Raw genomic sequence first — 25903 nt, 5'->3', positions numbered from 1 at the left:
CACTTCTCAAAGGAAGTTTTATAGATCGTTGCATTATTTTGTATTTTATTTTTATTTTTATTTTTAAATTATTTTTGTATTTTTATTAGGAGTTCTTAACTTTTAATATACCTGTAATTTCTTTTATGGCTTCTGAATTTTGAGTTTTCCTCCAGGAGAAAAAAACTTCTCAGCTCTAAAATTTTTAAAGAATTTACCCATGTTTTCTCTTAATGCTTTCTTTCATATTTTAATTTTTTTTTACAATGTGATACATTTGGAATTTAACCTGATATACATTGTAAGCTACACATACAACATTTTTTTTTTCCAAATCTCTCTCTTTTTTTCTTTTTTTGTCTTTTTGAGACAGGGTCTCACTGTGCAGTTCAGGCTGGCCTTGAGCTAGCTTTGTAGCCCAGGCTGGTCTCGAACTTGCAACAATCTTCCTGCCTCAGTCTCCCAACTGTTGGCATTCACATCTCTACTCAGTGGTCTGAATACCATTTCTTAATATGCTATCTGCCCTCATCAGGTACTAAATTTCCATATGTATCTTGACTTATGACTGGACTTTCTTTTCTTTTCTTTTTGACTTTCTTTTCTGCTTTACTAATCTGTTTATTCATGTCACAATACCAAACTAATTATTGTGACATAAAAATGTTTTAATATTTCATAACGCTTTCCATGTCTATTTCTTTTTCTTTCTTTTCATCGGTATCCTGGCTCTTTGCTTTTGTATTTACATATACTAACTTTATTTATTTATTTATTTATTTAGGTTCTGGGAATTGAACTCATGACCTCAGGCTTGGCAGGCAAGCGCTTATGCCACTGAGCTGCATCCCCGGCCTAACTTTACATTTTAATTAAATTTTTTTTTTCTATGGTACTGGGAATTGAACTCAGCTAGGTAAGTGCTCTACCACTGAGTTACATCCCCAGCCATTTTTATCTTATTTTGAGACAGAATCTCACTAAGTTGTCCAAGCTAGCCTCAAACTTGCTATCCTCTGGGTCAGCTCCTGAGTAGCTGAGATTCCAGGCACAGGCCACCTTGTTTGGCCATGTGTGAACTTTAGAATCAGCTTCTCCCAAGAGCATTGTATGTCCATAGGCAGTTTTCATTTTCCTCACCGTATCCTTTTCCTTTAGGAAAAGCCTGTAATAGAGTCCTCCCACTTGATGACAGAGGTGCTGTCAAAGACCAAGCCCACATTCCTTTCTCCTTTCCCTGAGGTGAGTACATGACCCTGTGCCACCACTGACACAGTTCAGGGATGGCATTTTAAATATTTAGCCAGGGGAATATAGTTAAAGTTTGCTGTTGTTTGAGTGTGCATTTCTCTGATGTCTGCTGTGTGTTTGTCATCCATTTGCATATTTTCCTTAATGAAAGATCTGTTTGAATATTTTTAAAAATGTGGGTTTTGGACCACGAATATAGCTCAGTGGCACAAGAGCCTGTCTGGCAAGTGCAAGGTCCTGAGTTCCATTCCTGGTACCAAAAAAAAAAAAATGTGGGTTTTTTATTGCTGAGTTGTAGGAGTTTTTAATATATATTCTGATACATGTCTTTTGTCAGATACATAGTGTAAGTTCCTCCTTTTTGTGTTTCAGTTTTCTTAATGATGTCTCTTGAAAAAGCAAAGATTATCTTATTTTTTGTAGTTTGTGTTTTTTGTGTATGTGTTTCCTGTTTAGGATACTTTGCTTACCTCACGGTTATAAACATTTTCTCTCACACCTCATTTAGAAGTTTTAGAACTTTTGGTTGTTGTAAATTTAAGTTTGTAGAGCATTTCTAATTTTTGTGATGTTATGAAGTAAGAGTTGACAGATAGCTAGTATGTTAGCGCCATTTATGAAAAGATGTTTTTCCAATTGCATTTCTTGAGTATATTTGTAAATGCATTGGCAGTACCCCGTGGTACCTTGGCTCATGAACTGAATTTGCTTCCTGCTTCTGGAAAGATGGCCACATTTGTGTTTGTGTGGGAAAGATGACCATAGTTATGCTTGTAACTTGATGCAGAGTTTGCAAACAAAAACAAAATTTTGCTAAATGCTTCTGTTTGTGAGAAAAGTTGTTGGCAAATAAGCATTTATGAGCTGAGATATCACTGTATAAATACAGGTTTATTTGGTTTATTTCTGGATTCACTATTTTTTTTCTGTCATCCTGAGGATTGAACTTGGGGGTGGTCTGCCATTATGCTATATACCTTTCTAAAACTTTATTTTGAGACAGTCTTACTAAGTTACACAGGTTGGCTCCAACTTGCATTATTCCTGCCTCAGCTTCCCACTATGGTGGGATTTCAGGCATGTTTCCCCTTATACCCAGTCTTAGTATCTTAATTATGGAAGCTTTCCAGTAAATATTGAAATTAGATAATTCCTTACAACTTTATAACCTTGCAAATGACTTTTTTCTAGATCTGTAGCTTTCACTTCTGTTTGAGAACTAATTTATCAATTACAACAAAACGGTCTTCAGGAGATTGAGATCACATGGACTCCATAAGTCCAGTGAAGGAGAACTGAGAATACTGAGTTTTCCAATCCTTGAACATGTTATGTTGCTCCATATATGGTTTTTTTTGTGTGGTATTAGGATTGAGTTCAAGGCTTTTGCACTGAGCTATATCCCAAGATCTTTTTTATTTTTTATTTTGAGATATGTTCTCACTAAGGTGCCTAAATTAGAATTAAACTTGTGATCCTCCAGCCTCAGCCTTCCAGAGTAGAGGGATTATAGGAGTGCATGACCATCCACAGTTTACTTAGGTCTTTTAATACTCTCTCAGTAATATTCTATTATTACCAGTGAGTAAATCTTGCATGTCTTTGTTAAACTTAATTGTACAATTTTCGTAAAGTTTTATGTTGTTACATGTATGGAAATCTAATTATATTATTATGGTACCTACTAAAATATTTGGGGTACCAGTTTTTATTCATTTCATGATTCTTAACGATTTAATTTTATAGACTGTCAAAAGCAGCAGTCTATGAGACACTGAGCTTTAGAACCGATAGCTTAGGGAACACTGCTTTAGAGACATAAAGTCTAGGATTGGCAAGTGCTGGTGAATGGAAGATCTCACAATCTTCCAAGCATTGGGAAAGGAACAAGAAGAGCCTGAAAGGGTGCTTGCTCAATTCCTCTGAGGGAGTGATCTGAAAGGGCTTGCATCCCTTATCCACACCTAGCTGCAAGGGAGGCTAGAAAATGCAAGTTTAGCTGGGTGACACTGGTCCAGCAATAGCTATTAATATGGAAGAACAAGAACATGGGTTTGGCAGGGCAACTATGAGAATATTATTGCCACTGATTTTTCTGAATATCCAAATGTTAATGTACATCCTCTCATTTAATGCATAGAACATAATTATATCTCATTAACTGAGTATAATGGCTCAAGACTCATTCAGTTTAATGGCTAGGATTTCAAGTTGATATGCAGTCTTCTTTATCATGTTTAGAGATGGCTTTTCATAAAATAAAAATTAAAATGTATCAATGTGTCACCTGTATCCCCTCTTCTATATGCAGTATTAAGTGATAGATGTGGACATGTCAACTTCAACAAGTCCTTACATGGAAAAGCAAAGAATGAGGAACATTGCAGTTAATGGTCCCTAGCAACCATCAAATGTGGAAGGATAAGAGTTGTGAAGACTCCTTGCTGTAGCTATAGAGTGGCTTTATATTGGATTCTGGTTGTATTTTCTGGGAAGAACAGTCTTGTCCACTTGCACAGTTTTGCAATGGAATGGACACTGCATGGTCTAGTCCATTTGAGTTTGTGTGGCTTTCACCACCTGCATCCTTTTGGTCAGGATCCATTGCCTCCCTCCCAAGAGAGACAAATACAGTTTTATCAAACCACTGTCTGACTCAGAGTCCAAGATCTTGGACTAAAGTGTTGGAGATTTATAGCCTGGCCCAGGAAAAAGTAATTACCATTTCCTTTCCCATCTTGTTATTCAAAACTTTAGTCTTTAGTTCAGAAATGTAGTCTTGTAGCTATATCCTCAGCTAAAATTTAGGAGTCCTGTTATTTAGAATGTAGTTAAAATATATGAAAATTAGTCTTTGTCTCAGCCAGTCGTGCTGTGTCTCTTCTACATCACACTGGCCCAAACATGGAGCTCACATACTTCCATGATTTACACTCTTGTGTAATCACATGCACAAACACAGAACGTTTTTTGATGACGAAAGACAATTCAGTTTGGGAAGATGGATGGGGTTTATATAACAAATGTTTAAAACTGTATCCGATTCTTTTAATAGCTTTATTATGATATGATTTACTTATAAAAAAAGGTACATATCTAGTATATATAATTCAATAAGTTTGGATGTTGCACACATCATGACCACAATCAAGGTAATAAACATGTATATATATATATAAAATTTTTTTATACTGGCAGTCGAACTCAGGACCTTGTGCTTGCCAGGCAGGTGCTGTGCTCTGAGCTATATCCCCAGCACCAATAAACATATATTAATAAACAAAATTTCCTTGTGTCCCTTTGTGTGTGTGTGTATGTGTTTGTGTACATTAGGAGCACTTAACATGCAATCTACCTTCTGCTACTGTTTGCATGTGGTTTGTCCCCTAACGGTACATGTGTGGAGGCACGTGTATTAGAGTCCCCAGAGTGGCACTACTGGGAGGTGGGGGGACCTTTAAATGGCAAGGCTTAAGGGCTGGATCCTGGTCACTGTGGGCCCCACTCTGGACAGGATTAAGATAGTTCTTGTGAAAGAGTTGCTATAAATGGTGTAGCCTGCCTCACCCAACTCTCTCTACTTCCTGATTTGAGATGTGACACTTCCCCCTGAAATCCGGTGTCATCTGCCCTGGGCCCCTTGTCAGAGACTGTGCAATGCTGTTTGGACTTTTAGCCTCCCAGACTCAACTAAATAAACTCCTTTACCTCCTAAAGTTAGCTTGTGTCCAGTATTTCTTTAAAGTGACTGAAAGTCGACTAGTTAGAAAATTGTTACCAAGTGGTAGGGTCGTTACACAACATACCTAATAATGTGGGTGCAGTTCTCTATGTGTGCATCAGTTAAAGGGCAGAGGTTGGGAGAGTTTGAGGGAGCTGGATAGAGAAAGTCTAGAATGTTTCAAGCAGAGTTTTACTCTCAGTGAGTCTGCTGAAGGTGCTAAAGATGAGACCAGGGAACTAGTCTCATGTGGAAGTGAGTTCTGCATTAAAAATGGCACTAAATCCCACTTCTGCTGTGGCAAATGCACTGGAAGTGTGCCTCTGCGCCCTTGGACTTTGTGTAGCACTGCACTTAGGAATGGAGGACTAGTTTATTTAGTAGATGCTATGTCAATACACTAAAGCATTCAGTTTGCAGCATGAGCATTATTGCCACACTTTAGTCATATTTCCAGTGAGGGTTGGAGCCATCAGAAAGCAGAGTGGAAAGCTTTGGAAATTTTGCATCCTGATGAGGGAAGGAGCAAAGAAAGGATATTCAGGGTACAGCCAGGAAGGCACAGTGCAGCCCTTGCTAAAGCGATTAGACCAGAAGGCAAGGGAGCCAAGAGCAGGAAAATCAGCAGGACAATAGGAAAGATGCATTCAGGGCATCTCAGAAATCTTCAAAGCAAGGTTGTCCTTCCCATCGCAGGCCCAGAGGCCTAAAATTACAAATTTGTTTGAGTCCTTCCAGGGCAGACCTGCTTCAGGAAAGAATGCTGGGGCACCCTCCATGCCCAGGATCACCTTGGGATTCCTGTTGCTGGCAAAGTGCCTCGAGGCCTTGCTGTGACCGGAGCAGGCCAAGTGCATGCAGCTCCTGCCAGCAGCAGGTGTGGTGCTGTCCCCTTGATGCTGGTTTGCAGGGATATAGAATGCTAGAGTTACAGGGCTGTAATGGCTTGCATCAAGATTTTAAAAGAAATTCCTGAGCCAGGCAGTGTGCTGGAGGGTCAGAGTTCCTGAAAGGAGCACCGTATCTGTGGAAGTTGAGCTGCAGAGGAAAACCCAGAAAAGTGAGTGACAAGCAACATACAAGACCTTCCAGGGTAGCCACTGATATCAGTGTGCAGCCTATGACAGTAACTTGTGGACCAGCAAAGCCACAGAGGCAGGGCTGTCCAAAGCCTGGGACGCCAGAGTTGGAGCTTTAGGTGTTCATGTCTGACTTGATGTGTTTGGGTCTTGCTTGGGGCTGATTATATCTCTCTGCTTCTAATTCTTCCCTTTTAGAATTGGAATGTCTGTACCTGTCCCACACTGTACCTTGGAAATATGTAACTTGTTTTTTTATTTTTACAGGTTCATGACCGAGAGTTTGCCTTGAGTCTCATAGGAGAGTTTGGACTTCTAAGCAATGCTGGAACATTTATGACTTTGAGGTCACTGGAGATGGAATGCATGCATGTTACACTGTGAAATGGTTATGCATCTTTGGGGAAGGGGTGGAATGCAAGGTTTGGATGTGGTTTCATGTTCTCCAAAGGTCTGTGTGCCGGAGGCTTGGTTTCCAGGGTGATGTTATTGGGAGCTGGTGGAGGTGGTAAGCGGGGAGCTTCATCAGAGGTCGTTTGGTGCCCTGCCCTGCAGAGGGATTAAGGTTGTTTATAAGAGGGCTGTTGTAAAGGGAACAAACTGGCCCCACCCAGTTCTCCCTGCCTCCTTCGTGCCTCTCCATGTGCTCCTTCCTCTGCACACACCCTAGCTATCAAACACAGGGAGTTTGCCAGAGCCTGTGCTATGCTTTGTGGACTTCTACCTGTGAGCTAAATAAGCTTCTTTTCTTTATGAAGTTAGATATTTCACTGCACTGATGAAAAGCTGACTAATGTCCTCCTTAACAAATAACTGGAGGTACAAGGCTGCATGGCAGATCTCTAGTATTTACTCAAAATATCTAACTAACTTTTTGATCTCGAACAACTCCCTATTATCCCCCACCTCCATCCTCTGGTAAGTGTCATTTTCTCTTCTGCTTCTATCAGTTTGACTATTTTAGTTAGCTCATATCAATGGGAACTGTGAGCTGTTTGTCCTTGTATGACTAACTTATTTTCACTTAACATAACGTCTTTCCGGCCAATACATGTTATGGCAAATGATACAATTTTCCTCTTTTTAAAGGCTGAGTAGTGTTTATTGTATGTATATATTATATTTTCCTTATATATTCGTCTGTTAATGGACACGTGGCTGTTTTCATATCATGGCCATGGTGAGTACTTGCTCAAGCAAGCAAGGGAGAGCAGGTAACTTTTTGAGGTTCTGATTTCAGTTCTGGATAAATCTCTAGAAGGAAGATTTCTGGGTTATCTGGTATTACCACGGGCCTGCTTGTTTTCAGACCCTCAGGCAGTCACTGTATTTGGAGATTCCACTCTGCTTGTCTTTCAGTTTGTTTGCTTTGTACTTTAAGAATACCACTCACTGTTGCTCTGGGGTGTATGCACTCTCTTTCTGTGCTCTGGAGTATTATTAACGCCTTATCGGTCTTGCTCTCCCCACAAGTGATATTATTTAGGAGTTTTGCTAAAGGAAGATAAGGTCTTTCTTAGAGGAATTCAAGAGCCGAATTTAAAATTATGATGCTCTTTAGCTCTGCTCTAGGTTGGTGCATAGCAGGGAAGGGGCTGGAAAGAGAAACGTAATGTATATAAATTGCATATAATTACATAGTGAAATTATAAAATTTAAGTTTTCTTCTTTTACAAATTTTATTCTTGAAAGGTATTTCCAGCAGAATCTGGAAAGCATAATGGATGAATTGAAACAAAATGATAACTTTTTCCTGAAAAAAGTGAATGAACATGTGGTGTAAATTAAATTCAGCTTACCTTCCTACCTATATTTCTACCAACAAGAAAACAGAAAATACCAAATAATAATAGCTAACATTCACTGAGTGCTTACTATGTGCTAGGCAATTCATGAGGTATTTTGCATATATAAATTAAGTAATTCAGTAATTAAAAAGCAACTCTGTAAAGTAGGTGATAATTTTGGTTATTTTTATTTTGTAGACAAGGAAACTAAAGCGCAGAGAGCTTAAATTATTTGTGTAAGCTCACACAGATAGTAAGAATCATCATAGAGTGTTTGCAAATAATATATATGGAAGAGAAAAAGAATATTAATCAGTACAAACATTTATAGTAGTACTTACTGTTCTCAGTGCTTTTGATATAACAATACTACTTAATCTTCATCTGAGCCTTGTACCATAGTTATTAACTGGTCTCTATTTACAGATGAGTAAACTAAGGTCCAGGAAGGTTTAGTAACTTACCAAAGTTTATACGGGTACTAAGGTAGAGCTGAGATTTAAATCTAGGCAGTCTGGGTTTGGTTCTCTTAAACATTACACTCTTAAACATTAATATGAGGCCAAAAAGGTAGCTCAGTGGTAGAGCGCTTGCCTAGCATACGTGAGGCCCTGGGTTTGACACTGACATTAACATTAACATGCATAACACCAGCTTGAATTATAAAGTTAACAAGTTGGTCTGATCAAGCTGGGGGTCCTGGCAGAGATTACCAGTATTAGGGATGTAAAGCCTGGTGAATATTCTGTTTCTGCTCCATTACTATGTATGTTGTGTTGGTGGAAAAAGGTTTCTATGGAGTCTTGTTGGGCGCATACATTCACAGCAGGGTAGGAGGACTCCTACGAGGAAAGGATTTGAATTACAGCAGCTGAAAATGAAGTGAGACCCTTGCCTGGAAAGTAAACACCAGAATGCTTATTCAAAAAGCAAAGCCTGGATTTGCTGGGCTCTCGAGAGAGATGCCATCATCAGGAACGGCCTGATCTCAGCTGGCTTCCTGTGCACGGCAGAGCCTAACGATGCTGACAGGTCACATAAACTTGCACTAATGGGTTCATGTTTTATTTATTCAGGTGCTGATTTGACATTGCCCAGCTCTGGTGAATCTATGGATTTGGAAACAAAAACTGGGTCCCCTTTCTCTACACTATGATGTTATCTCCAAACATGAAGGAAATCAGAAATGGGAAAAGCTTGGATTCCCTGCAGATAGCTTTCATAGTTTACAAGAATTCAAATACTATGGAAAGCATTGGGCAACATTTAAAACACAGATCAACGAGGTCTAACATGATATATTGCAAAGAAATTTCTGGCATGAAAAAAAAAAATCTCTTTAAGCAACACTTCCATATAGCTCCAGCTAAATAATGTAACAGCATCTTAAATAATGTAACCCACTCTTTCTAAATCAAGGATGAAATTAGGTATTTCTTCCAGGACACAGAGGATACCAAGAAACATTTCCCAAAATAAAAAATGCAGAGTAAATTAAAGCAGTGGCCAAGGAAGGCTCTCTTGTGCTTCCTTCTCCTTTCTTAAAAATGATTTTTATTATTGAAGTAAAAAATGCATAAAAGAGGAAAGTGGATGTGTATTGTAGTACATTTGTAAGCACATCTATATAGCTATCTCTTAGATTAAAAAAAAAATCAGGATTCAACCATGTCCTCAAAACTTTCCTGTCCCCTTTAAAATTCTCTCATCAAAGTTAATCATGATCCTGATAAAATTTTTAAAAGTTTAAAATACAGAACAGATCGATAAATGACATCCAACATATTTGTGTAACAAAAAATGATTACATGGTAAACACTTATAACTACCACTCAGGTCATGGAAGAAAACCTGGTTGGCCATAATCAAGTTATGGACTAACCAGTATCTCCTCCAGACTGATATTTGGAGCCATAACCTCCACTGACTATTTGGAGATAAAGTGTTTAAAGAGGCAATTAGGGTTAAATGAGGTTTAAGGATTGGGCCCTGATCCAGTGTGACTGGTGACCTATACCAGTGGCGGCGAACCTGTGGCACACATGTTATTTGCATTTCTTTTAAGTCAAAACATGTTAATATACAAATTGCATTTTTCTGCATGAAAACCTCAGTATTCAGGTTTCATTGCAATGTTGGCACTTGTGATAAATAATTGGGTTTTGGATTACAGCCTGGGCACTCCTCTCTAAAAGATTTACCATCATTGTAGGAAGAGGAGGAAACACCAGGGAGAATCTTGTATGTGAAGAGACAGCATGTGAAAAGAAAAAGACATGTGAAGAGACAGCAAGAAGGTAACTGCCTATGAAACAGAGGAAATCCTTGAGAAATTGACCCTGCTGACACCTTGATCTTGGGCTTTCAGCCTGTGGAACTGTGATAAAATGAATCTTGTGAAGTCACCCAGTCTGTGGTATTTTGCCAAGGAAGCCCTTGCCAGGTAATCCAGCCCCTCCGCCCCCAAGCATCATCATATGCCCCATCTTAAAATGAGCCTCTGCCACCTTCTCTGGATAGGTAAACTAAATTCAGCTTATGTAAAAATTATTTTCTTACTTTGCTTTATAGTTTTATCATTATATTGTAGGGACTGTGTAATCCCTACAATAAAGTTTTGCCTACTTTAAAAAAAAATATCATTTAAGCCTGTTTTCATAGAAAAGTTTCCATTGTAGAAGCTATTACATTTTACTTGAAACTTGTATTTGTTGAAGACTGTTCTGGGAGTGTTTCCCACTAGGAAGTAATATGATCAAAACTTTCAAACTTGAACTTAAGTCAATAAATCCAAATGCCAAATTTATAGGAAATTCAGGGAACACTAGGAGTTGTTCAAATACTAGTTTTTGCAGAAACTGACAAGCCAATACTAAATTTATAGAGAGAAATCCTAAAATTTATATAGAAATGTAAGCAATCCAGAATAGCCAGAGAAGAACAAAGTTGAAAGACACACTTCCTGATTGAAAAACTTACTACAATGCTATAGCAAATAAGACTGTGATATGAGTGTAATGATAGATAAATATTAATGGGTGATTACATAAGGGTCAATTAACTTTCATGAGTGTCAAGATTCTACAATGTACAAGAATACAACAAACGGTATGGAGGTGACTGAATATTTACTTGTGAAAGTATGAACTTGGATCTCTTATACTATATACAAAAATTAAAAATGGAATATATACTTAAATTTGAAATCTAAAATAAAAAACTGCTAGAAGAAAACAAGAGTAAATGCTGTGATTTGAGACTAGGTTCATAGTTTTTTAGCTATGACAACAAAAGCAGAAGTGACAATATAAAAATAATAGGACTTCATCAACATTAAGAACTGTGGAGCATCAAAAGACTGCAAACATGTGCTCATAAAAACAGAAAAGAAAAAAGACATCAATAGAATGAGGAGGCAAACCACAGAATGGGAGAAAAACTTCACAAATCACCTCTCTGATAAGGTATTAATAGCTAGAATATATAAAGAACTCATACAACTCAACAACAAAAACCAATTTAAAAAGTCAAATGACTTGAATAGACATTTCTCTAAGGGAAGTATTCAAATGGACAATCAGCACATAAGTAGGTACTTGATATCATTCACACTAAGAGAAATGTAAATCAATGCTACAATGAGGTACCATTTCACACCTAGCTGGATATAATAAAAAAAACCACACATATTAATGAGGATGTGGAGAGATTGCAGTCCTCATACTTTGCTGATGAAATTTTAAATTTGTGTAGGCATTTTGGAAAATACTTTCAAGGTTCCTCAAAAGTTTCAGTGCAGAGTTAAAGGAAACACATGTCCATAGAAAGGACACACAAAATCTTGTCCGTGAATGTTCACAGTGGGATTATTCGTAATAGCCACAAAATGGGAGAACCCCAAATATCCTACTGATACTGACATGTGTTTTATTCCTACAATAGATTACTATTCACCAACCAGAAGTAGTATGGACGAACCCTGAAAGAATTATAATAAGTGAAAAACTAGTTACAATGTTCACATAGTGAACGATATGCTTTGTATGAAATGCCCGGAAGGGTCAAATCCATAGAAACAGAGAGCAGAGAAGGGACAGATAGTCTGGGTGGAGGGAGAGTGGGTGTAACTGTGGGTATGGAGTGCCTTCGAGGGTGACAAAAGTGTCCAAGTACCTAATGATCACAAGTGTCACTTCTAGCTTGCTGCCGTCAGGATTTTCTTTTGGGAAATTTTGCTTTGAATTTTCAGAAGTTTGTCTTCTTATTAACTATGAGTTGCCTTGGTGTAATTTTGTTAGGGTTTGTCCTGTTTGAGGTTAGCTCAGCTTTTTGAATCTATAGGATTTTCTTTTATCAAATTTAGGTATTTTTTTCACTTATTGTCTCCTTGAGTCCTCTTTTCTCTTCCCCCTTCTCCCTTCCCCCTTCTCCCCTGGCCCTTTGCCTCCCCTCCCTCCCCTGCACTTCTCCTCCTTCTCCTGCTCATCTCCTTTCTCTCCTTCTCCTCCTCCTCCTTTTCCTCTTTTCCTTCCTCTCCTTGTCCTCCTCCTCCTCCCCCCCCTCTCTTCCTCCTACCCCTTCCTCTTCCCTTCTGTCTCCCTCTCCTTTTTTCCCTTCCCCTCCTCCTTTTCCTCCTCCTCCTTCTTCTTTGCACTGAGCATCAAACCCAGGACCTTGCCTTGCCACTGAGCTGTAACTCTTGCCCTTTTTTAAAATTTTGAATTTGGAGACAGGGTCTTGCTAAATTCCGCAGGCAAGACTCAAACCTGACATCTTCCTGCCTCAGCCTCCCAGAGCACTGGAATTTCTGGTTTGTGCCACCACTCCCAGCTCATTCTGGGATCCTAATGACATGAGTTTAGATATTTAGCTTTGTTCCCCCAGTGTCTTATTTCGTCTTTCTATCCTACTTTCTCTCTGTTCTTCAGACTGAGTAGTTTTTTTCCTGCTCTCTGCTACTCCACTGATTGTTTCCTCTTCCCCCTCCATTCCATTGAACCCATTCAGTGAATTCTCTATCTTGGCTGTTTTGCATTTCACCTCTGAAATTTCCATTTTTTATATCTTGTATTTCGTTGCTAAGATTTTTTTATGATTTGTTTCAAGCATATTCATCATTGCTCATTTAAGTATTTTATCTTGTTCACTTTTAAGTATTCCTCGGTTTGTTTTATTATCTCGGTTATCTATCTGATTATTGGAATCAATTGATTGCTTTTTTTAAATTAAGGTTGAGATCCTCACAGCCCTAAATATAATGAATGATTTTCTCCTGAAACCAAGATGTTTTAGGTATTACATTACGAGAGTCTGGATCTTACTTAAGCACTATCTTAGGTAGCTTCCTCTGGTATCAATGATACCATGCAGCTGCCACGGTGGGGTGAGAAGCCTGACTTCCCCTCCTGCTCCTGTGAATACCTGAGCGGGGAAAGGCTCCTCAGTTCTACTGAGTGGGAATGGGAGATGGGACCTTTAATTTTTTATGGCATTGGTTTGCTCCTCCAATACCATGTCGATTAATAGTAGCAGATATCTCAGTTTTATTCCTTATTTTAGCAGGAAAAGATTCACTGTCACTATTGAGAATATGACAGCTACACATTCACATACATGTCTCTTATCAGGTATAAGTTGGAGGCATTCCTTCTATTCTTAATTACATTGATTAATTTCTTATTTATTGTTTTAAAAGCTAAATTTATTTTGTATTGCTGGGATGAATGCCACTTGGTCTGACATATTTTCCTTTTCATACACTGTTCCATTTGATTTGCTAAAATTTTGTTAGGAGATTTTGTATTTTGTTTCTGTGAAATATTGGTATATAGGAAAGAGAGAGAGAGGGAGAGTGTATGTGTGTGTGTGTGTGTGTGTGTGTGTATGTTTAAATAATGTCATTGATTTTTGGTTAATGTTGTTTCATAGAATCATTTTGGGGTGGTATTCCCTCTAACTCTTGAGAAGAATTTTTGTAGAATTAATATTACTTTTTCAAATGTTTGGTAGATTTCTGTTACCTGAGCTTCACTTTTTTATGCAATATCTTTAAATGTACAAATTCGGTTCCTCAATAGGTATGACATAGATAATCTATTTTTTTAGTGAGCTCTCATCATTTCAAAATTTGCCAACAGTCTAAATTTTCAAACATTTGAAATAGTTATTCATAATTTTGGCTTATTATACTTTTAATATATGTAGAATCTACAATGATGTCCTGTTTCTTAGCTGAAATTGATAGTTCATGTCTTATCTTTTTACTTTTCTTTTCTGATCCATCTGATCAGAGCAGGGTTTCAATCTCTGCACTATAGGCTTTTGAAAACTGGATGATCCTTTTTGTGGGAGTTTTCCTGACATGGATTAGCAGGACTGCTGGCCTCTACCCACTAGATGCCAGCACCATTCTGATTTACAGCAACAAAAAACATTTCTAGGCTTTGCCAAATGTCTCTTGGAAGTCAAAATTACCTCCGGGTGAGAAACGCTGGATTAGATTTTTATCGTTTATTGACCTTTGCAAAAATATTGGCATTCAACGTTATTGTTTTGGTTAACTTTTTGTTTTATACATTTCAACTTAGAATATCTAATTCCTCCTCATTCTTGTGCAGATGGAGTGCAGTTATAATCACTGTTCTTATATTCTTGCCTGCTAATTCTAACATCTGTACCAGTTTTGTGTTGGTTTTGGTTGACTGACTTGCTTCTCATTATAATTAATATTTCCCTGTTACTTTATTTACTTAGCAAATTTTGATTAGTTACCAAACATTGTGACTTTTTCTTGTATCATGCTGGCTATTTCTGCCCTGTATAAAAATTCCTAAGCTTTACTCTAGTATAAACTAAGTTTCATGGAAACAGTTTGATTTTTCTGGTTCTTGCTTTTAAAATTTACTGGGTAGGACCAGAGCAGTGTTTAAGCTGGAGCAGATTATTTTCCCTATGGAAGTAAGACTCTTCTGAGTGCTCTGCCTAATGCTGCATGAATTATGAGGTTTTCCTGCCTGGCTTGTACTTTCCCCAGCTCAGCGTGGGCTCTCATGCTCCTTCCTTTATTCTTTCCTTGGCCTGCTGAAGTTTTCTCATGCGTTTGTGCTGATCTGTACAGTGCTGGCTGATCCTCTACAGATCTGTCCTTGTGGACCTCTTCTCTCCCTTCTGGTACACTGTCCACAAGCTCTACCTACTTTTGCTTCTCCGGATTCAGTTCTGCCTCTAAACATTGGGAGTGATGCACACCTAGTGCGGGATTTTCCGCCCACACAGGGTGCTGCAGCCTGGAACTTCTCTCACTACTATAAGTTATCAATCACCGTGCTCCTCTTGTTTATTTTTCATATCTCAGGGGTCAGCCTTCTTTGTGGCCTGATGTGCACTTTGTTAAAATTATGTTTCATGTATTAGGGCAGCAATTAATGGCTGTCTCCCATGTCTTTTTAGATGTTGAACGGGAGTACAAGGCTCTGTAAATAAATTTAACAAAATTGTTTTTGTTAAATATATTTTAAAAACATGAAAAAGGAGTATGCTTTTAGAAAACTATCACTTACCAAATTCAGCCAACCAACTAGAACATACAAAGATACATCTAGCCACTAAATAAATTGAAACACAAATCTATGTGGAAATTAACATCAGAATCAGACTTGTCAGCAATATGTATAAATTATTCAAGGAACAGGTATTTCTAGTCTGGTTCTTTAGCTTCAAAGATTATAGAGAACAAAAGATGGAAACATTCTCTCTAATTCATTTTACTTTACTAATATAATATTGGCACCAAGAACATTCAAAGGAAATAAGGAAAAAGAGGTTTGCTTTGTTTTGTTTTTAGTACTGGGATTGAACCTGGGAGTTGTTCCTCTGAGCTATGTCTCCATCCCTTTTTATATTTTATTTTGAGATGGGTCTTGCTAGGCTGCCAAGTAGCTGGGATATTATAGGCATGCACCATTGCATCCATCTATACCAGCTCTTTTTGTTTTTGTGTTTGAAACAGTGCCTCACTAAGTTGCCTATGCTGAGCAGTCAGTCAGTGTTTTAAATCAACTTTGCTTTGAACACAGATGCACAAAATCCAAACCTAGCAATGTATATTTTTTAAAAATTTAGATTTTGGCCTGGGGAGATAGCTCAGCAGCACAGTGCCTGTCTGGCAAGTGCAAGGTCCTGAATTTGATTTCAGGTACCAAAGAAAATTTAGGGGCTGGGGATTTAGCTCAGTGGCAAAACGCCTGCCTGGCAAGCACAAGGTCGTGAGTTCAGTTCCTGGTACCGGAGGAAGAAAAAAAAAACAACAAAAAAGAAAATTTAGATTTAATTATATTAGTGTGCCTCATATTCTTCATAGTCTGTTGTTATATGTAGAGTAAAACCCAATATCCTCATCATCTCTCACAAGACCCCATTTTACTTTTTCTCTCTTGTCCCTCTGCCTTCTCCTCTTGTGTCCTGTTCATCCCATCCTCCAGTTACACTCTCATACACAAGTGGTTACTGTAGGATTTTACACTGGCTCTTTGGAACACATTAATTATTGTTTTTAAGTATGCTTTCTGACCCTCTCTTTTTCTATTCAGGTCTCCCATAATACTTTTTTTTTTTTTTTTTGTCTTTTTGACACAGGGTTTTACTATGCAGTTCAGTGTGGCCTTGAGCTCACTTTGTAGCCCAGACTGGTCTCCAAATTGCAACAATCCTCCTGCCTCAGCCTCCGGAGTGCTGGGATTACAGGCGTGTACCACCATGCCCAGCTTCCTATAATACTTACATGGGTCTGCTTGATATTGCCCCACATATCTCACCTCATTATTTTCTTCTTGCTCATCAGACTTAATAATTTCAAATGAACTATGTTGAAATTCACTGATTCTTTTTTCTGCCTGTTTGCATCTGCTTTTGAATTTGTCCAATGAATTTTTCAATTCAGTTATTGTATTTTTCAACTCTAGAACATGTTTTGGTTCTGTTAATAATTCCTCTTTTTTTCTGTTCTCATTTGATTTATACTGTGTATTTTTCCAGTTCTCTTGAATTCTTTGTTCATGTTTCTATTGAGGTATTTAAGCATATTTAACACAGTTATTTTAAAGCCTTTGCTAGGTAAATCTGATGCACTTGTTTCTTCAGAGAGTTTCTGGAGGTTTATTTGTTCCTTTGAATGGGCCATGTTTTCCTGTATCCTTTTGCATTTTGAAATTTTGTTAAAGATTGGGCATTAGAGAGAGCAATCACCTTCACCAGTCTTTGAAGACTGACTCTGGTTAGGGAGACGATGATGATGAGCCTGATGAGCCTACCATAAGGTCTTACTAGGACTTTTCTGGGAGGCATCTTCCTTTGGCTAAGGATACTTTTCCTGCCAATTCCCCCATATGTATGACTGCATTGAAATATTTTACTTTTCCTGAATCTTAGCCTTTCTTCTTGGGGCCTTCGCTATTTTGACCTATTCCTCAATCAGTGATCTCTTTTTTTTTTTTTTTTTTTTCCGGTACTGGGAATCGAACTCATGACCTTGTGCTTGCCAGGCAGGCTCTGTGCCACTGAGCTAAATCCCCAGCCCCCAATCAGTGAGCTCTTGCTTGAGGAGTCTGTGGGTCTGCAGACTTCTTGTAGTTTTCACAAAGCATTGCTTTCTACGGTTTGTTCTAGCCAGAGATCTGGGTTTATTTTGGCTGTCTGAGTTCTGAGTTACGTGATACAAGAGCCAGTTGCTAAGAGAGTGCAGACAGGTTTAAAAGGAGCAAATCTTGTTAATGGAAGGAGAATGGGGACCAGGTCAGTTCTTCCAAATTGTGTCATACTGGAAGAGGATGGAGAAAGTGTAAATTTTTATAAATTTTTGTAAATTTTTTGTTTTTCCCTTTCTTTAGAAAGTATAAATTAAAACAGCACAAAATTTCCCAGTGGTTGTGACTGTGGTTTTTGCTTGAAATGGCACTTGCTTAGTTATTGTAGATCTTTGGTTCAGTTCCAGAGCTCCCTTAAAGTTATTTCATTCAGTTTTTAATTATTTACTTAATGTGTCTGGGAAGAAAAGAACATCTGGAGCTTCCTAGTCTGCTATCTTGTTGACGTCATTCCTGTCCTTGCACTTTTAATTGCATCTTGGTATCTGCCTCAGAGACCACATATTAATACAGAGTTATAAGTATCTGAAAGGATTTTGCTGAAAAGAATTAGGGCACTGGAGATTTGGAGCAGAGTAATAGCATGATTTAATTTTGAGAATACTTCTGTTGGCTGTTCTCTTGAGGCTGGCCTGAATGGTACCAATGGAAAAAATAAATAAACGAGTTAGGACACTATTTCAATAATCCAGGCAAAAAATAATGGTGCATTGTATCATAGTTGTCTCAGGGGATTCTGTCTTAGACAGATTCTTGATGTATTTCATAGGTAGTGGTGATAGGGTCTGCTGACAGATAGGACATTAAAGAAAAGTCAGCAACTAGGAGGTTAGAATTGCCAATGATTGAGACATAGAGTATGAGAAAGTGCAAATATCGTGCTCTTTTTAAGCTTAGCAATTTTCAAATGTCCATTACATGTATAATAGGAATTCATATGTGTCTTTAAAGTGCAGCAGAATCCACATGGCGAAGTGAATTTGGATAGTAAAATGATGACACTCAAACCTATGAGACTGGATAGAGTTTCACAAGGAAGTAAGTATAGACAGAATAAACAATTTATCCAAGGAAGGGACACTGGGATATTCCAATGTTTCCAGCTCAAGAAGACAAGAAACCAGCAAAGAATGTTAATGAAAAAAGTCACTTAAAGGCATCCACAAAAAACTTGTTTTTGCAATTTATGTCCTTGAGAAAACTAAGCTGCAATTGCTCTAATGAACATAAACAAATTCCATGAGGTTTTGTAGTATTTTCATACAGCTCATTCACAGTCACGTTAGCAGCTACAGGACTAAACCCTGCCAACCAAATATGTTATAAAAATGCACCACTTACATTTCAGAGAAATAGTGTTTTAAATCAAATTGATTCATGAAATTAACCATTCCAGGTCCATCCTCCATCAACTTGACACCCATAAGCATCTCCTTAGACCATCTTGAAGCTTCAAATGAAGACAGTGGCAAGGTGCTAATTCTGCCTAACATGATACAACGGATCTGCGTACAACTGAGAATGTACCAATTCCTGCTCCAGAAGAGGAGCTAAGGTCTTTGATATTTACTCTTCTATTTGATAGGCAATAATTTAAAGACTATGATGTAAGATTAACAATACTTAAATGCTGATAAATTAAATACACTTGCTAGTACAGTTGCAGAGTGATTATTCATCCCACCCCCTTGATTATGAAAATCCTTCTCTGCTGAGGTCAGTCTTTGGTGAAAATTCACATGAATCACAAATATCTTCAGATTTTCTTTAACACATCCATAAAAGTTTGTCTGCATAGTTCTTTCCTGTGTTTCCTTGTTACCAGTTCCCCAATCGTGTTTCTTTTAAGTCTGTCGCTGTCCACTGTTCATGCCCACAGTCCATGAATTGGTACCATCATGTTGTTTCTCCTTCCAAGCAGAGTGTGCAACTGGATGCAGAGCTTCAAGTTTTTTGTCTACTAGAAGGATTCCCCTTCACTATGCCCTTCAGGGATATCCTGAAGAATGGGCACACTGCTGCAGGTGTCAATGCTTGGTTGTTGCCAGCTTACCATGCAAAGTCACCTGCAACCCAGGCCCAAATCTTCTCTTCTGCTGACCTCCTGATGGTCAGGAACTACTCTCCAGGCCATAGGAGCACCCTGGAAGAGAAAAGCCAGTATAGCAAGAAGGGGGACTGTACACATGTAACTTACCCGTGCATTATGTTACATGTGATTTCAGGGCTTTCTTGAGCCCAGTGTCATATATACCTCTTCTGTTTGAAAATGGAGAGTTGCTGAGCACTCCCACCTTCATGGTTTGGTGAGTCAGATCATGATGGGAAGCTCAGCTCACATGACAACTTAATGGCCCATAGTTAAAAATTCAGTCTCTACTAAGATCCAGTGGCAAACCAAAAGCTGCTTGTTAAAAGGAGATTAGTTACTTGCAGAGGGTGACAAGACTTTGCTCCAAAGTCTCTGGGTCCTGCACTGTGGCTGCCAATGGCTCCAAATTCACTGTCATTTACTAAGATCCATCTGCCTTCTGCACAGATGAACTAGGTGAGTTGAATGAGGATGTAGGCAGAATCACTACTATTATATTTTTAGTCATTGATAATGGCACCAATTTCTGCAATCCATCCAGGAACACACCATTTTTCCAGGTACAGGTGAATCTAGTGTCATTCCTTTGGCCTCTCCCATCGTAGTAAGCCGCATACCACAGGTCATGGAGACAGCTGATGAGTATATTTATTCCAATTATGCATCCTGAGACCAAGGAAATAACCACTGGATGGGTTCAGGGACACATGCAGCCCTTGTGAGATGGACCTGAGCTAAAGTTCCAGTGGTCACCTGCCCTTCATAAGCTCTTACTCTGACTGGTGGACCATAGTATATTTTAGCTGTCTTGGAATTCATGTCAGCTCAGAGACCAGCTCATATCTAGTAGTCTCTGAAAGGTCTGATTAATTCCTTTTACCCAGTGCATAGTACTTCAAGAGATCGCTTTGAGGAACACTGGGACAAAGATTTTACAGTACACATTTTTGGTTGTACACTGGGGTCTTTCTTAAGAGGACCTAATTTTTCTTTTATTCAAGGGATTGTGACTATGTAAATGGACTGAAGTCTGTGTTTATGATTTGGGTTAGATTTTTCTTCACTTGACCTAGAATTTTCCCACTTATATAGATCAAATAAAGATTTATTAGGCTTCCTATTTTACTTTTAAGAATACTACAACCAACTCACCATGCAAAAGTCAGAATAACTCTTCTGGTTGCTGGTTTTACTATGTTGTCCATTATGATAACCGTTCCCATGTTGCTTTTGATAACTGGGTATCCTGATTGACCTCTGCCACCCTGAGATCAAATTACTTCCATGGCATTCAGTGGCCACAGTTCTCATTGAAGACACAGCACAGAGGGAAAAACAATCACTGTGTTCTTCAAGGACACAAAGGCTCCCCCTGCAAATTCATTTCTGCACAGGGTGGTGAAGGTTATGTCTTCTGGACCTGTCCAGTGTGGTGAGTAGATTTTAAATGACAAATGTACTCTAATATTCTAGGCTCCCTAAGCCTAGAATTCCTTCTTGTACATTAATCCAAGGAGGTGTTTGGTATTTCAAATTCAATTTAACTCATGTTTCAGCCAACTAATGAATCAACCAACCAACCATCCAACCATCCAACCAACCAACCAACCAACCAACCATCAACCAACCAACCAACCAACCAACCATCCAATCAACCAACCAACCAACCATCCAACCAACCAACAAACCATCCAGCCAACCAACCAACCAACCATACAACCAATCAGCCATCCAACTAACCAACCATCTGACCAATCAATCATCCAACAAACCATCCAACCAATCAACCAACCATCCATCCAACCAACCAACCAACCAACCTGTTACAATCCTTTTTAAATCTGAGTAGCAAAACTTTCTTATTGCGACCTTATCCATAAATTTGGCCTGATACAACTTTATGCTCCTTTTACCATTATGTCATAACTTTAATATACATTCCTACACAGATTCCCTAGATTTCTGTCTGTATGCAGTAGAAAATTTAGGTAGTTCTTTTGAAGTATAACAGACATCCTCATGAGACATACTTTTATCTCATGTTTAGGAGCTTGGTAGGACTTGATTCTAGTTATAAGTCTAGAAGCAGAGGGGTGGAGTGGATGGGTCCTGAGGAGACTGTTTTGCACGGTAACTGCCTGAGGACAGGCATTACAGTTTCTTCAAGAAATTCACATTAATTCCCTTGGTAGGGGTGGGAGTTGTCCCTACTGTGAGGTGGAGAGGCCTCTTCCACTGGAAAAGAAGACTTAGCAAATTTAGTGGTATTATGGTTGATACATTGTGTTAACTTGGAGAGTCTAGAGGTTTGGCTAAGTGTCTCAGTAGTTCTACATCTTGGGGTAAAAAGACATGCCCTTACCCTTCTGGGATGTTTATTGTGTCAATTTAAAAAGTTTAAAAGGTTAACTGTGTGACTCAGCAGGGAGCCAGGGTGCTTACTTTATATTCATCCTAAGCCTGTGCAAGACCCATGCAGAGGGTGTGGGTGTAGAGGACCACCCCCAACCCCCCAGAGCTGGTAGGCTGTATTTAAAAAAATTACAAAAGGACTGGCTGCTGGTTCTTCCGAGGAGCTCCAGTCTTTGCCTTCAGCTTGGTCATCTCCTGTCTTGGGGTGCAGACTGTTTGACTTCTGCCTGGAACTCCTCAGCCTTCTGGTGTAGGCTCTCTAGCCTTCGTCATAGATTCTTCAACATCCCGTTGCAGACCCATCAGCCTCTTGATACAGACTTGCAGAGACCCTGCAGTGAGCTCCAGGCCTGGGGCTGGGCCCTTCTATCTCTAGCGTGCAGACCCCTCTGCACGCTTTCTCATCCAACTCTGTGGCTGACCATTGTAAGCCAAACTTATAAATTCTTATGCATTTGTATATCTTGTGTTATATCTATTTCCCTAGTAAACTGACTGTTACAAGTAGGTAATATCTTTACCTTCATCAAGGTCTTGCTACACAGCTCCATTCCAGTGTCTGAATCTTGTTCCTTCAAAATTAGTGCCCTCACTTTAATAGTAGAGACTCATAGAGGCTGAAGCCTCAACTTGTGTTGTAATTCAGCTGGTCATGGGATGAGAGACTGCATCTGATTTCAGCAGTCTCAGGCCTCAGCTCTAGGAGATAAGCATTTCCTGCAGTCACACAGGCAAGCTTTCGGGTAATTTGTGTGCTTTTTAAGCTACACACTCAGTCTCTGATCTTGTTTTTTTCCCTTTTTTCATTTTGTCCAGTGACCTTAGGTTCTATCAGCCAATTTTATCAGAGTCATTACTTGGCCAAGAGCATTTGAGAACCTCCTACAGATGATCACTCACTTTGATGCTTTATATAAGTGGCTGATTGGAAATACCCAGTGTAATATGTTGTATATCTTTATTGACAGTTCATTTCATGAACTATCATTGCTCTTTATTACTGGAGGTGGGTTAGTATCTTTAAACACAAGCACATTAGAAAGCCAATTTCAGAAACAATTCAGAGAATTCACCTCTAAGGTTATGCTCCTCTAGAAGCACTCTTGGTACCAAAAAATGGGTCATTTAATGTATTCCTGAGAAGCATACAAGTCCCCAGGTCTGTAGTGAACATGCTGCAGGCCCACAAGAACTGAAGGTGTAGTTCCAGCCTGAAAGCTGGCAGATTTATGATACAGAAAGAGTCAGTGTTTCACGTTGAGTCCAAAATCAGGAAGCTGCCCTGAGGTTTTGAGGCAGTCAGGCAGGAATCTCCTCTGATTCAGCCTTATTCGGGTCTGGACAGGCCTTCAACTGGTTAGATAAGGCTCACCCACATTAGTGAGGGCATCCTACTGATTCAGAGGTTAATCTCATCCAGAAATATCCTCACAGACACTTCCAGAAAAATAGTTCACCAAATATCTGGACATCTCCTGGCCCAGTCATATGTGTATTCCCCTCCTCCATGCACACACATGTATACATTCCAATAACATAAGTACTACCTAGAATACTTTTTCAGAACATATTGCTTGTTCTGGCAGAAAGGGCTTGCAGTGTGAAGCAGAGTAGCACAGCTTTATGTCTTTATGTGTTCCCGTATAGAAAAATGATAATGCATACACAGCAAGATTTAATACTTGCATTAATTTTCACTTAATTATTCTGTTCCCAATTGTCTGATTAATGACAGAGTGTAAAATTCTAAATAAAATCACATTTCAAATACATTTTCATCTAATAACTTTTCCTTGGCATGAAGTTCAGCAACGAGGGACATGTTTCCAACACAGGATTAAGTCAGAAACAGCAGGGGTCAGTTGGGAGCTGGGTAGGTGCCCCACTGTGGGTCTTAAAAGTCAGGCTGCAACGGGGTCAGTGAGAGCTGTGTGGAAACTACAGTGGACTCTAACATAGATATTATTCCCTCTATTTTACGGGTGGGAATTAAGCCATGTGATTTGACCTTAGGGTCTTCTCAGAGCAGTGACAAAGGTAAGGATCTAACTCAGTGGGGGACAAACATCGCTTTGTAGTTCAATACACGCTCCTGTGTCTGATTTAATGGCTTTGACTTCATGTTCAGTTAAAAATCCTGGCTCAGCAAATAATCCCTACAGACACCCTTTTGAGATGCCAGTGAAAAAGGTTTTCCTGGCCACACTTTACATTTTCTTTTCTTTCTTAGTAAATACATAAATCTTTCGATATCCGTTGTCTTGAGATCCATTCGAGTCGAATGCAGGCACTCCAGGTGTGGCGCAGCTGTCAGAGCTCGCTGGCTGCAGATTCGGGCGCACACTGTGGATCTCGCCACTGAGAAGCAGCTGCAGCCAATCTGTCTGTGTTCAGAACTTTGTTTGTAATTTTTTTTCCTGATTATGAAAGGAGCACATGCTCATTATAGGAAATGGTACAAGCACAGAAAAGATAGTAACCATTACTTCCACTATGCATATGTTGTTAAAATTTTTCATTCTCATTTTCTGTGACAATTTTATTTATGTATATATGTATGTATGCATGTATGTATGTCTTTTTGAGACAGGGTCTCAGTATGCAGTTCAGGCTGGCCTTGAACTCACTTTGTAGCCCAGGCTGATCTTGAACTCGCAAAGATCCGTCTGCCTCAGCCTCCCGAGTGCTGGGATTACAGACATGTGCCACCACGCCCAGCCTCTGTGATTATTTTAAACACATGCATACACACAGTGAGTGTATACACACACAGAAACATACACAGTAGGGCATACACTATACTGTATGTAGATACTTACGATGCAGCACTCCACGTTGGAATGTAACCTGTGTTAGGAAGGAGAAATTTTAAAAAATATATTATTCATTATTATTCTCTATCTCCTACAATAAGATGCCTAATAAATGTTTCTTGAGCTCATAAATTAATGAATAAAACTTTGAAAGAAATACTAATGAAAACTTTGAAAATACTAACATGATGTTAGTATTTTCCCATGTTGTTACATATTGTTTGATGGTGTCTCTTAAAATATTACTTAAGGTATGATTTATATATGGAAAATTATACGTATACAGTACCTTGGTACCTTGGTTCATGAATTTAATTTGTTCCACCATTCTGGGGAGGATGATCACATTTGTTTTTGTTTGGGTTTTTTTTGTTTTCCTTCTGGTACCAGGAATTGAACTCATGACCTTTCGCTTGCCAGGCAGGTGCTGTGCCGCTGAGCTAAATCCCCAGCCCCGACATTTGTGTTTGTGCAGGGCCTTCTTCTCCATACTTGTGGAACAAATTAAGTATTTATTTATTCATGTCAGGAATTGAACTCAGGACCTTGTGCTTGCCAGGTAGGTGCTGTACTGTTGAGCTATATCCCTGGCCCCATCAAATTAAGTTTTTAAACCAAAGTATCACTGTATATTAAATCTATGCCTCCATAAATATTTATATATGGGTTCATTTATTAGCCCCACCTGACCACCCCTCAGATTTCCTTGGGCCCCTTCCTGTCCAACTTCTGCCCATAGCTTCTACTTCTGTTCTGACTTTTATGATGATAGGTTAGTTTTGCTTGTTCTTGAGCCTTGATAAATGGAAATATTTTTTAAAAAAAGTATTGCTTTAGATCTGCCTTTTTTCCACACAGCAGGATTTTTACCAATTCATCTACATTGCTGCAGGTATCACTGATTGGTTGCTCTTTGTGGTTGCTGTGTAGTGTTCTATTTTATACATATACCACACTTCTTCTCTATAAATATACCACAATTTCTTCATTTGTTCTCCTGCTGACAGACACCTGGGATGTTCCCATTTTGTAGATGACATGCAATAAAAAATTAAGGTGACAATTTAAATTTTAAAATTCATGAAAGAAGACATATTGTCATGGATCCTCCTCAAAATACCTTTCTTT

The 25903-nt window shown here is 38.8% G+C and overlaps 1 long non-coding RNA gene across 2 annotated transcripts; it reads left to right on the top strand.

The window, feature by feature from the left end:
• The first annotated feature begins 1146 nt into the window (after positions 1–1146).
• Positions 1147–19091, top strand: LOC102022450. 2 transcript variants are annotated; one of them, XR_001234474.1, is made up of 4 exons: positions 1147–1221; positions 6298–6377; positions 10030–10260; positions 18855–19091. It is a non-coding gene; the product is annotated as an uncharacterized LOC102022450 (long non-coding RNA). The 2 variants fall into 2 exon arrangements; XR_259248.2 differs by lacking the exons at positions 1147–1221; positions 6298–6377 and adding an exon at positions 6713–6948.
• The last annotated feature ends 6812 nt before the right edge of the window (positions 19092–25903 follow it).

This window comes from Chinchilla lanigera, unplaced genomic scaffold (genome assembly GCF_000276665.1).
Source record: "Chinchilla lanigera isolate Chin_1 unplaced genomic scaffold, ChiLan1.0 scaffold00002, whole genome shotgun sequence".
NCBI classification, from domain to species: domain Eukaryota; kingdom Metazoa; phylum Chordata; class Mammalia; order Rodentia; family Chinchillidae; genus Chinchilla; species Chinchilla lanigera.
This window is presented reverse-complemented; position numbering and strand designations above follow the sequence as displayed.